Source organism: Cyprinodon variegatus, unplaced genomic scaffold (assembly GCF_000732505.1).
Source record: "Cyprinodon variegatus isolate N-32 unplaced genomic scaffold, C_variegatus-1.0 Scaffold1255, whole genome shotgun sequence".
Classification (NCBI taxonomy): domain Eukaryota; kingdom Metazoa; phylum Chordata; class Actinopteri; order Cyprinodontiformes; family Cyprinodontidae; genus Cyprinodon; species Cyprinodon variegatus.
The window spans coordinates 83,529-100,025 of NW_015151708.1; the positions used below are offsets into that span (position 1 = coordinate 83,529).

Sequence of the window (16,497 nt, forward strand, 5' to 3'; positions counted from 1 at the left end):
TTTTCGAACAGAGCCAGGGACTGCAGAGGGAGTGTATTTATGGCTGACTGAACAAAGGTAGAGCTAATGAGCTGATAGGGAGCAGGTGTGATTAGAGCTGACGAGGAAGCCAAGGGAAAAGAACACAAGGGGGCAGCAGAGGACAGACAGAAAAACCTAAGCAACTAAAATGAATCCAGACACACCAATAAAGCTAGACAACAATGAAAAACCTGGCTAAACTTGAAACAGAAAACTTAAAGAAAAACAACAGAACCAAGATCGTTACAGTAAATCCTATTGTCCAGAAACTTCCATTTAACTTACAAGAAAAATGGATAACGGTTGGAGCCAACTACAAAACCAGACACAGAGTCCCTTATCCTCCTTTCAGTGTTTTTGTTGACTTTGTAACACAAGAGGAAAATGCTAGGAACGACCCTAGTTTCCAATTCTCTTCTCCTCCAGATGCTCCACCCAAATCAGCAAAAATACCCTGGAGAGCAAATAGGCAAAACAGAGAAATATCTGTGCACAAAACAGAAGTGGTTTCTGGCTCTCACACAGAGAAAAGGGAAAATACCAACAGAAAAATGTATAGTGACAAACTCTGCCCACTACACAAAAAGGACCATCTTCTACCAAAATGTAGAATATTTCACATGAAACCACTAGATGAGAGGAAAGCATTCCTAAAAGAGAACAACATCTGTTACAAATGTTGTGCCTCTTTTACACATATGGCCAAAGACTGTAAAGTAAAAGTGCAATGCTCTGAGTGTAACAGTGAAAGACATTGTGCTGCTTATCATCCCAGCCCCACCCCTTGGCAACAAGAGACTGAAATGGCAGCTGAGCATGGCGGGGAGCCAGCCACCATAGTGTCAGGCCCCACAGAGCCAGACAAGATAACCTCAAAGTGCACTCAGGTTTGTGGTAAGAGTGAGGGAGGTAGGTCATGCTCTAAAATTTGTCTTGTGAAAGTTTATCCTGCAGGCTGCCCCAACAAAGCAGTACAGCTTTATGCCATTCACGATGAGCAAAGCAACAGATCAATAGTTCGCCCAGAGTTTTTTGAGTTGTTTAATGACTCGAGTCCTAGCTCTCCCTACTCTCTTAGGACATGCTCAGGTGTCAAAGAAACCATGAGTAGGAGAGCCACAGGTTATGTAGTGGAAGCTTTAGATGGCACGGTCCACATCTCACTCCCAAGTCTCATTGAATGCAGGGATATTCCAAATGATAAGGATGAGATACCAACCCCCAGTGCAGCCAAGCATCATAGTCACCTGAAGTCGGTAGCCCACCTCATTCCTGAACTGGACTCTCATGCTCACATACTAATGCTGCTCGGACGAATACACAAAGTCCGCAAGCAGATAAGTGGACCTCACAACGCACCTTACGTGCAAAAATTGGATCTTGGGTGGGTCATAGTAGGAAACGTGTGTTTAGGTGATGTCCACAAAACATTGGCAGTAAAAACCCTCTTCACTAATGCAACTGAGAAAGGCTGCCCAACAATGTTTGAACGATGTCCAAATGTGTACAGCATAATAGAAAAGCATTGTGACATACAAGTCCCTTTTAATCACAACACTCAGCTCAGGTGCAACTCTGCATGTTAAATTGATCACTTAAGCTGTAATGTGTTCACGCAAACCAAATGGGACAATTAAATCGCACCCTCCATTCAAGACATGGCCTTCCTGAAAGTAACTAAGTGTAAAAGTGGTAACTGGACAGCTCCATTACCATTTAAATCGCCTCGTCCGAAACTGCCTAACAACAGATCACAAGTGCTCAAACTCCTAAAGTCCATTGTCCGCAACTTTTGGAGGAAAGTAGAAATGAAAGAGCACTTCATCAGCTTCATGGACAAAATATTCAAAAATGGCCATGCAGAAATCGCTCCTCCCTTAAAAGATAGAGAGGAATGTTGGTATTTGCCACTGTTTGGCGTTTACCACCCGAGAAAACTGAAGCAGATTAGAGTTGTTTTTGACAGCAGCGCTAAGCATGAAGGCATTTCTCTAAACAACGTGTTTTTGGCTGAACCGGATCTTAATAACTCACTACTTGGGGTCCTAATGCGCTTCAGACAGGAAGCAGTTACATTCATGGCAGACATTGAACAAATGTTTTACTGCTTCAATGTTCGAGAGGAAGACAGTTCCTACTTACTTTTTTTGTGGTTCTGCGAAAATTACCTTACAAAAGATGTTACAGAATATAGCATGACTGTTCATGTGTTTGGGAATTATCCATCTCCAGCAGTCGCCATGTATGATTTACACCAGTTTGTCCTACAGTGTGAGCCAGAGTGTGACCCAGATGTTAAACAGTTTGTCATGAGCGATTTCTATGTGGACAATGGGCTCAAATCCCTGCCCACTGTTGAGAGGGCTGTGTCACTTTTGCAGAGAACCCATGACATGCTTGCAAAATCCAATTTAAGACTGCATAAAATTGCATCGAACAAAAAAGAAGTCTTGGATGCTTTCCCATCCCAAGACCACGCTAAAGATCTAAAGGACTTAGATTTCGAAGCAGACTCGGTCCCCATGCAACTTAGTCTCGGCGTCCTTTGGGATATTAAGACAGATTGTTTTACCTTCAAAACATCTGACGAGATTAAACCCTTCAAAAGGCGAGGCGTGTTATCCACAATAAATAGCCTTTACGATCCATTAGGCTCTGTTGCGCCTTTCACTGTTCAGGGAAAATCTATCTGTTGGAGTTATTATGATTTCTGTTGTTTTTATCATTTTATTCATTTATATCTTTTATATTGCTTTTAATCATTGGTTTTTCTATGTTACTGTCATCAGTGGAAATAGTGTATGCAGGTCATAAGACGGTCAAATGTTTTGCAAGAATGCTTTCCTGTTTTTCATTTAAGAAACACAGAAGTTAAAAGTTCATAACCCCCGACACCTTTTTTAAAAGCGTATACTGAAACCAGACATGTTCCCTATCTTAAAAGTTCATGCTATGTCTAAGAGATTGCATAATCAAAACTAACACCTGCTGTTGTAATGTGTTGACTGTTCAATAAATAAGCCTGCAAGTGTCGAGCAAAACGAAGATGCAGAGAAAGATACTGCTCTTCCCTTTGCAAAGCACGGTCACGAAAAATCTTACACTGTCTTTGTTTCATTCTTTATAGGTTAAATTTGGGGAAACTTAAAAACCCTAACACTATCCTCCGTGGGCTTACTCTAGGCAATGGAGATTGGGATGCTCCATTGCCCCCAGAAATGGAAGAAAGTTGGACACTCACCTGTCACGGAAGAGGCGGGGCAAATTGGCTAGCGCATTTGGGTTCCACGCATGCGCTAGCCAATTTGCCCCGCCTCTTCCGTGACAGGTTGAACTCTCTCACACACAAATACAAGCCTCTCATTCAGTCTGCTACGATATCAGTCACATACACACACAAACACGCGCGCGCACACACACACACATATGTATAACCTCTCATTCAGTCTAGTATTAGTTCACACCTACACACACGTATAGCCTCTCATTCAGTCTAGTATTAGTTCACACATACACACACACACACACACACACAAACATATGTATATGCTCTCATTTAGTCTAGTATTAGTTCACACACACACACACACACTTATGCCCTCTCATACAGTCTAGTATTAGTGCACATACACACATAAGACATATATTAAATTTTAGTTTTGTGATTGTGTGTGACTGTTTCTACTGTGATGTGTGCATGTCATAGTAGTGTGTTTGAGAGGAAAACAGTTTTTTTGAGAGTGTGTGAGTGTTTCTACTGTGATGTGTGCATGTCATAGTAGTGTGTTTGAGAGGAAAACATAGTTTTTTTGAGAGTGTGTGAGTTTCTACTGTGATGTGTGCATGTCATAGTAATGTTTTGAGAGGAAAACATATTTTTGTTGAGTGTGTGTGTGTGTCTACTGAGGTGTTTGCATGGTTTTATTGGTGTACGTGAGAGGAAAAAATTTTTCTGTCCTAAACGGCCCCTCATAAAAATCCCCTGCAGCCTCTTTTGATCATGTAGAACCCAACACAGATACAGAAGTCAGACTGCAGGTATCTGCATTCAAAACTAATGCCTGCTTCAAACAACCTGGCTCTCAAAGATTTTCAAAGTTTTCATCTTGGAGATCTCTCACTTGTGCACTTGCCCGTCTTGTGCACATTAGTCACAGCTTCAGTTCGTCTTCACCGGGGGTCAGTCAGTGTCATGGTTGGCATTGCTGTAGAACAGGACCTACAGTGAGTGAGCTTAATCAGGCACGGGATGTTGTGGTTAAAGCAGTCCAACACGAAGTGTATGCCGAGGAAATGCAGTGAATACAGAGACCAAGGCCAGTCCTTTGAGAAACCAGACTCCTACTTGGATAGTAGTGGCATCATGCGAGTGGGTGGTCGCATCAGTAACTTAGACATGGATGAAAATGAAAAGAATCCTATCATCATTCCTGGCCACCACCACATCTCAGCACTCCCCATTAAGTACTACCATGAGCAAACTCGTCACCAAGGTCGTTTGTTCACAGAAGGAGCTGTTCGTGTTGCAGGATGGTGGATAGTGGGAGGCAAGAGAAAGGTTAGTTCTATTATCTATCACTGCATAACATGCAGGCGTCTTCAAGCTCCTTTAAGTATGCAGAAAATGTCTGACCTCCCTGCAGATAGACTCTCAACAGACCCTCCATTCACAAATCTAGGCATAGATGTATTTGGCCCTTGGTTTGTGTCTTCGAGAAGAACTAGAGGTCACGTGATCCAGAACAAAAGGCGGGCAGTTATTTTCACGTGCCTAACCATAAGAGTAGTCCACTTTGAAGTGATTGAATCACTTGACACGTCCAGTTTCATTAATGTGCTTAGACGTTTTTTTTAGCTGTTAGAGGACCTGGGAAGTCCCTTCGCTCTGATGGAGGCACAAACTTTGTCAGTGCATGCAAAGAACTCAAAATCTCCTCAAACCTGGACAATTCAGCTGTACAAACCTACTTAAGAGAACAAGGATGTACATGGACCTTTAACCCCCCACATGCTTCCCATTTTGGTGGATCATGAGAAAGGATGATCGGTCTTGCACGGAGAATACTGGACACTATGTTTCTCCAGCTAAAGAACACAAAATTCACCCATGAGGTGAATCATCCTGTCTCCTGCAACCTTGCTCACTCAGAAAAGAATTCCGTTGCGAGCACCAGCTGGGAACTTCTCGGTGTCGGACCTCTATAAATATCAGTGGCGCCATGTCCAACATCTGTCAAACATCTTCTGGGACAAGTTTAGGAAGGAGTTTCTGCCAACTCTGCAGCCACGCCGCAAGTGGCAATCTAGCCAACCAAACATTACTCCAGGAAGTACAGTTGTACTCGAGGACAGTCAAACACCCAGGAATTAATGGCCTCTCGGACTTGTAACTCAAGCATTCCTTTCTAAAGATGGTAAAGTCTGTACTATAGAGGTTAAAGTCACAAAATCAGGGAGTACTAAAGTATGTATGAAGCCCATTTCGGAAGTTTTTGTTTTAGTTCCTTCATAACTATCTTTAAAGTTTAACTGTGGCATTATATCACGTCACACGGGGAGTGTTCTGTTTCATCTTTTAATAATGTTTTTTTTTTGAAAAGTTTGAACATTTCCACCTAGTTAATCTTGTTGCTTTATGGTGCCATCTAGTGGACAAAGTCAGGTTGAAACGGTTGTGTACATTTTAATTTGAAGAGACCGTTTTCCATGGGAAGTGACATGTTTAGCAGCGCGGCAGACAGATGATGGCAGCGAACATGTTAGCCGTCTTTAGACCGCATTTGCCTTTCATTTTTGAGGTTGCATCGCTGGTATGTGATTTGCACAAATGTATTTTATGTTTGTTCAATACTTGTGTTATTTTGTAGTGACTAGAAATAAGTTAAGCAACCATAAATTTTGATTTGTATTAAGCTATTGCTAGTGAACCAGGGGGTTGGCAATATGGCGTCTCTGTTTATTACTGTTTTGTCTTTAATGTAGTTCTATAATTTAGATTATACACAGTGTAGTTCAAGCATTTTATGGACACATGCATTAAGTAATTGCATTGTATTTTTTTGTCTCCATTTTTGTCCTTTTCTAGTTTTACTCTTTTTAGTGTCATTAAACCTGCTTAGACACATCGTCTACAGAGTCATTGATGCAAGAAAGGTGTGTGGTAATTAACCCTTCCATGTTCATTATTCCTTTACGAAAATGTCAATAATATTAATTTTGTTAATGTGAAGAGGACACTGATCAAAAGTGAGTGATTCCAGGTATTTCTGGTATTGAATCCACTTAATCATAGGTAATCTACCCACAAGACAAGCGGCCGGTGTTTTTGGATTGTCTAGGAGAGAGAAAACAGGACATACAGACATGTAGGGCTACTCCAAGGCAAGGAAAAATCAAGAAATGTCAAAATATCTTTTCTTACAAATCCTGATTTGAAAAATGTTATTATGTGAATAATGTTGTCCAATTTTGTGGATGTTACATCTTACATTACAAAGGTAAAATATTAATGCAAATGGATTAGACAAAGGTTCATACGAAACACATTGAAAAACTAAACGCAGTAAGGTACATAAAAAATTTACGCTTTATTTTCTTGTACAAGGTTGATCCAAAAGTCCTGTACAGTAGGACTATAACGACCCCAAAAAAGAAATCAGAATGTTTCTTTCAAACTGACATGTTTCATGAAAACACAAAAAAAGAAAACCTGGACCAATGAAAGGATGGATATTGAAATTACTTTGTTGGCATTTGCATAACACAAACGCAAAGTCATGCATTATTAAAAATGTGAATGTGTTCATAGGGCATTTATGCGAAAAATGGGATGTGACATCTCCAGGTGGACTTGTGACACAGTGATGCATCCCAAGCAGACAGATGCCACATCATGTGGACTTTTCACCTTGAAGACAAGGCAAACATGCAAAAGACATGGTTATGTACAAAAAGACATTGCTGTGTAAATGAAAAGATTTATTGATGTAAATGATAATATCTAGATAATTTTCAAGCTGCTTCGCCTATTAGAAATGTAAAATGTAATTTCTGTAAAGAAATTTAAAATCGTAAAAAAAAAAATCAACTGTCTTTTTACAGTTCGCTGAGAAAATCCTAAGAAAAGAAAAGATTTTTTTTCTTACAACGAAAAAATAAAATAAAAAAGCACAGAAGGAAAATTGCGACCACTCTCCTTCTCAACACAGGTATGTAACCAATGACCTTTGGATTGTCTTACATGATTAGTATTGTTGAAGCAGGCTATTGCCTTATATAGCCTTGTTGCATGGTCGTACATTTTCTTAGCAACAAAACTTAAAGGTCAAGTGTGAGTCTTGGTAACAACATGGTCTCTAAGGCTGCTTCGTACGCAATTAGATAATGTATGAGGGGGTTTGGCAAAACAGAGAACATCTATATAAACATTCTTTGAGAGTCGAAGTAACTTTGGCGCAGATCAGCACATGTGAATTCCAGTAAGATGTCGACACAATATTCAGTTGTGAATGTGCATACACACAGTGTGAAACTGAGACTATAAGACAGAGTGCAAATGAATGTGAGTTGAGAAATGCAGCAGATATGTTCTGATGTTAGGAGAAAATATGTGTACTGAGGACAGCATGTCAATTTGATCTTTAAAATAAATGCTTCTTCTCCCGTCCTGGGGCAATCAGATGATCGACTGAAGGTTTCCTGATTTTTGAGAATCTACCATTGAAAGCCACCACACTTGATGCATTCGGCCGAGTTGAAAAAAGAACCAGGACCGTTAGCGTGTGGAGGCTTCCAGCCAGCAGGAGTGAGCTGCGGGGCCCCCCTCTTCAGATTCACTGAAGAAGTCATCAGGAGACGGTGAATTAAATCTTGTGCTCCTATTTTAATGACTGATATAAGCAGATCACCTAAGCTGTCTGGAAACTACCCACACTTAACTATTTCAGACGATTATCTGTTTGCCACTGGATGTTTGCTGCAGCATAAATTGGCATCTTGAGATAAATAGCAGCTGTCTAGAGCTGGCTCGGATTATGTAATCATTATGAGTAATCTGCTGAAGCGAGATTGCGCCATAACGTTAGAAATTGGTGGAAACTAGCAGTCACAGATTATAATTGATGTATCGTTATGAATGATGCGACTATAAATCATATCTTACTGTAGTGAGGGAATTCATTTTTCCTAGAATATGTCTCTGAGATGCAGTTTGACTGAGCCTGAAGGGCTGTGTTGTTGAAAAAAGGCCTGAGTCCAGAGGGACTATATTGAGATCTCAGTTGTTGAAGTTGACGTCTCCGGAGAAATAAACAACAGGGCAGCTTGGCTCTGCGTTGATGTTGTCAGACCAAAAAAGTTGATAAAGAAGAGTTAAAAAAGTGCATGCAAATTAGTTTAAATTGGCTGCTTGGGTCTATGAAGTTAAAGAATTATGTGCACAAATAACTAATTGCCATGGCATTTAATGGTATGAATGTCTAAAGAGCTCTCAAGGTGAACGTGTGACTCTGTATGACCGGTGCTGTTTGCAAGAGTGTTTGGTGATAAGAAATCTAAATGAGCACCAAAACATCTGTTCAAATTTAGAACTTCTATCAGATCTGTAATCGGATCTGATTAATCACTCACTGTAATTTATTCTGGCTGAAAAACAGTGTCCCGAGGACATGAAGGTTGGTATTCAAGAGTTTAAAATATAAGGAAAGAAAGTTAACAGAGAAAAGAATTGGATAAATACATCTCAAAAACATTTAAGATTAAACTAAGAAAGAAAGTGATCACTATTTATTATTTATTATTTGAAAATATGGCCAGGTGCTTGTAAGAATTCCCTACCTTCTATGCTGATTTCTTTCTCTATTTTTAACAGATTCAGTGTGGCTGCTGCTTCAGACGGTACTATCTTCCATTTGTTGGAAACCCAGATTCCCAAGAGGATTATTTATGCTTTGCATGTCGATAGTTTTGTAGACTTGTTTCTATCATTCTGTTTCTACCTTGTATTAAAATTTGTGATTTATTTATTAAGAAGTTATAAACAAAACCTTGAATGTAATTTATTTGCAAGTGTTTGTTATTGCCCTAAAACTACAAATATTTAACCCTGCAATGAGTAGGTGCTGTCGGCTTCATTTTACTTCAGTAACTACCATTAAGACACTTGAACATCTAAAAATCTCAGCTGGTAAAGCTTGTTCCCCCCTGTAACTTTAAGACGCTAAGTTCTATCACCTCCAACATTTCAGGAGTGAGTTTTTATCATAAAAGATGCTATAAGCCAAAATCGAAACAGCTGGGACTCGATTTAGATGGGGGGACAAATTAAAGCACAGACAGACAGCCCTATAAAATGTACAGCAAACAATATGGTTGATGAAGTTCAAGCCTAGTGTCAAATCCTAATCTTAAGAACGTGTATACTCCTATGCTGGATTTGCGGAGTTGATGGGGATCTCAATTCTGACAATATGAGATGAAATAAAATGCCTGATTTTAGAACAAAGACTGTTTATTAAGGATAGTACAACAAAGATAAAGTGTAAGTTAATATAAAACACACATATAGATTAAGTACTAAATTTCACACAGGCAAAAGTAATTTTCCTTCTCGATATAGTCTTTAATAATTACACGAACACTCCATTTTATATTACAAGGATATGGTTTACAACATTTATCAATGGGATGAGAAGATTTGGACACTGTGAAACATTGAGAGATTTTTTTAAGGAACGTGTTGAAACGAACAAGGAGCTGTTTATTTTCAGAGGACACTGCTGTCAGCGACCTGCTTTCAAGCAAACGTTTGTGTTATTTTTATTTTTAAATCAGTATCACTGGAGATATTCTGCTATAACATTTGAAGGGAAGAATGAAACAGAAAATTTCATCTTTCATATACATAAAACCTTTCAAATTTCACGTTCCGTACATTTGAATCGAGGCAAAGTAAACTCAGTCAGTTCTTCCTACTCCGTGCGCGCTCCTGACAAGGAGATACAAATTTTCTCAGGGATAACTACCTTAGCACAATACCATTACAACTGTGTTTTTCTCATCCTCTCAGGTGTTGAAATTAGATACTTTTGATTAGACATTTTGCTTCTCAGTCAGTGGTGGAATTAGGGGTTTAGGGTATCCAGCAAACTCTTGTGAAGGGACCCTCCTCCAATTCTGCCTTAATGTCCCAATCAGCACTAAGTGTAAAAAGTTAGGTAAGCTGAATTTTAATACAGTAAATATATAACAAATAATATATAACCGATCATTGCACAACATTTTACAGGTGTTTTTACAAGTGTTCATATTTATCGGAGGAAGCTGTTAATAAACAGGTTTTGCCCCCAGCCTGCTAGGTTCTAAGTGGTTGTTGTGCCTACAGTAGGTCAGTGAAGGGGCTCTGTTGTGTAGATGTGGCTATCAGCTGGTCTTCAACAGGGGGTCCGCGACCCCTAGGGGGTCCATGGAGGTACTGCATGGGGCTCGCAAAAGTTTAAACTAAACTAGTGGGGATTCTCAGCAGGAGAAAATTCAGCGGTCTGGTGAACCGGAAACTCTAAAGGGGAGGTAACACTGATGAGTTCAGGGTCCATAGGGATGATTAAGGCAGATGAATGGTTTATTAATGACTAACATAAAGGGGTTCTTGGTTGACCCTTGGGTCCTGTTTGTGGGGGTATTGTCCAGAGATGATTGTACTCGTAGGAGAGCAGACAGGCAGACTAGTGATGGGTCCAGAGGAGCAGCGGAGCACACTGTCACAGAATCTTCCAGAGGTGGGCTTGAACTGCTCAGATGAAGGTTTCCCCTTGCTCAGTGTGTTTTCCTTCCAAGGGAGGAGAAGGACCAGGCTTATCCAGCGGATCAGGAGGGTTTCCTGTCGGAGAACACAAAGGAGACAAATGCAAAACTTAGGCTCAGAGAGACAAAGGCAAAGAGTTAGACTCAGCTAATCTCAGGAGGCTATACTGAAATACTGAAAAAATACTGAAAAACACTCTGGCGCCCAGGTGGTGACAGTACCCTGCTCTTGTACTCCTCTGGAATGACCCAACAAGCCGCAGGTGTGGGAACTGGAAAACGGAAGCCGCCCTCCAGACCAAAAAGGGGAAGGGGCACCATCTAGTGTTGGAAGGATAAACAAAAACACAAAAACAATCCCCACAACCAGAAACCCTAACAATTAACATATATTCAACACACTGTAGTCAACAGGTAAATGGAGGCAGAAGATGTCTTTCAGTCATCAATGCACACATTTAGCGACACACAGGAGCTATTTTAAGCTGGATAACGTTTCATTCACAACACCCGTCGAATCAACCAGGAATCAGAATCAGAAACACTTTAATAATCCCAGGGAGAAATTACTTTCGTTACATTACTCATCTGTAATAGAATGTCTACAGGACCAGTTTGACATAACACAATTTCATACAATATGTATTATTAGGGGTTCCTGCTCCATCTCGCCATCAGTTTGGGGGTCCTTGGCCTGGAAAACGTTGAAGACCTCTGGACAGAATTTTTAAGAATATTTAAAGCACTAAATTCTGTTTCAACCATATGGCTGTAAATTATCCTTAACATTATTATTTTACTTGGACTTAATTTTAATAAAGTAATTAATGTGAAGTTTGGAGAAACAGTTCACAATGATGAAACAAATATTTAAGATATTAATGCAACTGTTTGATCATTTTACTGATTACCCTGTACGAATCCAAGGAGACATATTTTTCAGATAGTTTACACAAAGAGGGAAACATGTTTAAGCATTAACATAATTTTTTCCAGTCTTGGTTAATAAAATCATTGATTTAAGCACACATTGCAGAAGATCTCACCTTCTGTGCTCTTTTTATGGAGAGATATTTGTGCCATCGGTTTGAGAACCAATCCGAGCGCGCAGTGAGACAATACGCGCTCGCACCAAACCGGTCTGGCGCGCGCTCAACTCTGAAAAACCCTCTCAACACACTGTTCTCGCGCTCAGTTTCATCTCTGCACGTGCTCGAATCTGTCTCTGCTTGCGCTCGACCTGCTCTCTCCGCGCTCAACACCAGCTGCGCGCTCGGCTGTTTCTCCGCTCGCTCGACTCTACGCTCGCAACTTCAGCAATGTATGCAAATGAACCATACCATCAGCCAATCATGCTCAGCTTCTTTTCATCCAATGAAAGCATTCGTTCCAAATACTACATTCGGTTAAATGAAAAACTGCCCGAGAGTAGGATTGCAGGCATTCCTGGGCGGAAGTTTTAAATAATAAAAAGGTAGCCCTCCAGCACCTTTATGATCTAGTTCAGTGGGAAATGAATGCAAATACAATGAGACGAGTGGATTATGAAACAGAATTAAGTCCAGTTTCCTTTTGTCCAAGAATTTTACTGGGGAAAGAAATGCTGGAGAGACTGTTAGACACACACCTACCAGTTGAATGCATTGCTAAATGCCTTGGAGTTTCAAGGAGGACCGTTTATCACAGGATGTAAGAATTTAACTTAACTGTGAGAGGATCATACAGTACAATGACTGATCAGGAGCTTGACCAAGTGATTTCAACATCAGATGCCAAATGCTGGCTACCGCATGATTCAAGGACATTTGGTCTCCAATGGGTCTCAGTGTTCAATGGTGCAGGATGATGGCTTCTATGCACAGAGTTGATGCGGCAGGCATCTTCTCACGTATGACCGGACTTGGGTGCATTATGTGAAGAAGCTATTCTGTGCGAGGTCCTCTCTCTGCTCCACATTGACACCAACCACAAATTAATTAGGTAATCCATCATGCTTAAACAAAGATGGAACAAGTTACATTTAATGAGTTGTAATTTTTCAGGTAAACCAAAAGTGAGTTAACTAAATTTAAGTGAATCAGTTCACAACAAATGTCATCTCAAGAGGGGAAAAAAATCATTGCTTAATATATAAAATAAATCAGTACCAACACAATACAATAAAAAAAGACAGATTTAATAACGCAGTCCAGTCTGATCACAGTGATATCATAATTGTATTACAAGACACTCTAGATCAGATTGTAATACCATGTGTAAAAAGTTATATATGTAAGGAAGCCCATTAACTTATCCATCACATATTACAGATTTGATTTGAATAAATGTTTTTTCAAAAGCTGTGTTTAATAGTTATATAAATCAGTAACTTTTACTGGGCAACAGCTATGCATTCCAATGAATACATTGAGCCCAGCCCAATAAACCATGTCCTGCATACTGACAATAATATTAATGGTCAAATTATATTCTCAAAATAAGCAATGTAAATCATGAAAAAATATTGGTATAGACATTTTCCCCCTCGCTTTTAAATAAATAGATATACACACACAAAACTGAGCTTAAGAAAAATATAGCTGTAGTAAATACTAAGGAAAATATTTTCTCTCTCCTGAAACAGATATAACATTGTGATCTTTGGTAAAGTTGATGGCTACTCTAGAAAGGTAATTTCTCAATATGTTCAAGCTGCAATAAATCTGAGTAAATTGGCTAAAATGTCATTTTAATTTTAGAGTTCGAGCAGATCAGGGTGTTGAGAACGTGGATATTGCGCGTTTTATGTTTGCCAAACAGGGAACAGGAAGAGCAAGCTTCATCTCTGCGAAGAGTGTTCATAATCAGAGGTCAGACTTTTGTGTTTTTTTTCTTCTAAAAATAAACTGACTTTACAGTTGGGAATGCAAAGCTACAAAAGTATTTTAATCATATGAATAATTACAGAATTGAACGACTGTGGAGAGATGTCTGGGTTGCAGTGACAAGAAAGTACTATCATACTCTACATTCTCTCGAAGAGGATGGTGTACTTGACACTTCTGATGCTCTTCAGCTATTTGGTGTACACTACATCTTTGTCCCACGACTGAAGGTGGACCTTGAAACCTTTATGGAAGGATGGAATAACCATCCTCTACGAACAGAAGACGGACTATGCCCTGAACAGCTTTGGACTTTGGGGCACCTCCAAGATCTGGATGAAGGGGAGAGAATTGAGGTAATCGCTAGTAATTTCAATAGTTGTACTAATTAATGATATATATCTATATATAGATATATATGTATTCTCTCTCTCTCTCTCTCTCTCTCTCACTCACACACACACACACACACACACACACACACACAGACATAGAGCAAACTGTCAACGAGCAATAATCATAATAATGGTATGATAAAGGATCTAGATCTGATGGATCATGTTATTACTTTGTGGTTAACTAAGATGACATATGATTATATCAAATATTTTTTCTAAAGTACAAAGTCACAATTTCTACATCAATTTATTCTGTTAATATTTCTTACTATAATTCAATAACTCTTTTAAATGACATGGCAATGATGTAGTTATGTAACAAATCAAAACTTCAAAAATGACTAAAGAAACATCGCAGTAGGTTCTGTTGGTGAATTTATTTCAACAATACATGAATAGAAGTTGAAAATAAATTCAAAACGTTCACTTATGTCATTGTTTTGATTAATTCTCCTGTGTCTGTGCTTGAAGGACCTTCGGGACCCAGGAATTGACTGGGAGAGTGCTGTGCTCCAAGAAGACAACCGAGCAGTTGCGGTCCCTGAAGTTGAGTGCCCATTGGATGAAGACATCCTTGCAGAACTTCAGAAAACCATCAATCCTTTAGATCCTTCTGAAGAACATGGCCAAGACTTGTACATTGAATACAAAACATGGTGTCATAACATCAACATTTAAGTAGAAGAAGACTTTTGAACTCTTTTTATAAAGATCTGGACAGTTTCAGTAACACCTGCCAGTTTCATCAGTACTGAACCTCAGAACTGCAAATCTTCAGAACATTACCAGGTTCTCCAAACAGACATTCACACATTTTATTGTTATTTTAAGCTTCATTTCCTTTGAGGAGCAGAAAAATTGACAAGTCACTGAGAAATAAATTGGATTGCAAATAATTTTGCATTTCTATTTTCAATGAAATTAAACTCCAATCAATTGCAATTTTATTTGATATGTTATCAAATGGGCAAAATCATCTGGGTAGAATGATTAGTTCCCCCAGTGTTAACTGCTTTCAAAAAAATTATGTTAAACTCTGTGGAATCCACCACCATGCTGAACAGCTTCTGTCATGATCCTTTTAAACTCAGAGTAAGTTGTCAAATGCTGTACTGGAAATGTGACAGTACACGTACATGCACTCACTACTGGATAGCAAATGGAGTGATCCCCTAAACGCTCACTGCACTCATGATCAAACCTGAATGTTATCTTAAAATGTTGCTTTTCACTTGGAAGAATTGGAGTGTGGGCTTGCCCTGTCATCCACTGAAGAACATGCTGGACTGCAAGACATTCTGACACTTCACCTGACGTCTCCCTATCTATGAACAAAATGCATTTTGAAAATAATTTATTGAAAGCTTGGCTCTTTTTCATTTATCAACAATAACCTTGGAATGAAAAGTTTTATTAAGATTTGCAGCCCCGTAATACTGTATATGCAGACTGCTACGTTTTAAATATATATAGTTTATACTGAGCTCATAAAAAAAGAAAAATTGGTCTACATTGTTAGTAATTTATAATTCCTAATTGAACCTTTAGCTTAAACAGACAAACATTTTTGGATATTGTTCCTTACAGATGCTGTTTTACTTTATAGTCTAACCACAGTGTTGTATTTTGTTATAGTTTACTACTAGCCTGTAAACTGTAATTAGCTTATTTTTTGGTGCAGAAACACCAAAAAGGAGTAATGAAGTATGACGTATAAGATCAACTATAACAAAATGCCCTTGAATATCTAATAAACCTTTTACTTTCAAAGAAGAACAAACACTTCTGATTTGGAAAACGAACTTTATGTCAACATTTGAACATTCTGATAAAAGAAAACACCTTTTTAAAACTGCAATATGGTCATAACAACTGGGAACTCTTCTGGGCTTCTCAAAACTGACCTCCAAAGTATATTTCTTCACAGCATTCAATCTGCTGTGTATAACACAGCATGTGGTTCTATTTTGGTATTTTAAGCAGTTTTGGGGAGTAACGGATTACATGTAACGACGTTACATGTAACGACGTAATTTAATTACAAAAACAGAGTAACTAATTCGTTACAGTTACAATGAGAAAATATGTAATTCAGTTACAGTTACTTCCAAAAATATTAAGAATTCCAAATTTAGTTAAATTTTTTAAAAAAATATAAAGAAAAACCTTTGCGAAATATGTACAGTGAACCCTCGCTATTTCACGGTCTTGCTGCTTCATGCATTGTTAAACTTTATTGTCGAACATAATCAATGGTGGCATGTCGGTTTATAAGGATCTTTTGGCCCAGAAGAAAAAAGAGCGACAACAACTACCGATAACTATGTTCTTCTCTCCAAAAAATACACCTGCACCGCAGGCTTTAGAAGAAAAAAACGCCACAGAGCAGAATCAGGATGCAGCGGCTCCGTCAA

General features: G+C 38.9%; 1 pseudogene; it reads left to right on the top strand.

Moving 5' to 3' along the window:
- The first annotated feature begins 12,349 nt into the window (after positions 1-12,349).
- On the top strand, positions 12,350-14,690 carry LOC107102435 (annotated as a pseudogene).
- The last annotated feature ends 1,807 nt before the right edge of the window (positions 14,691-16,497 follow it).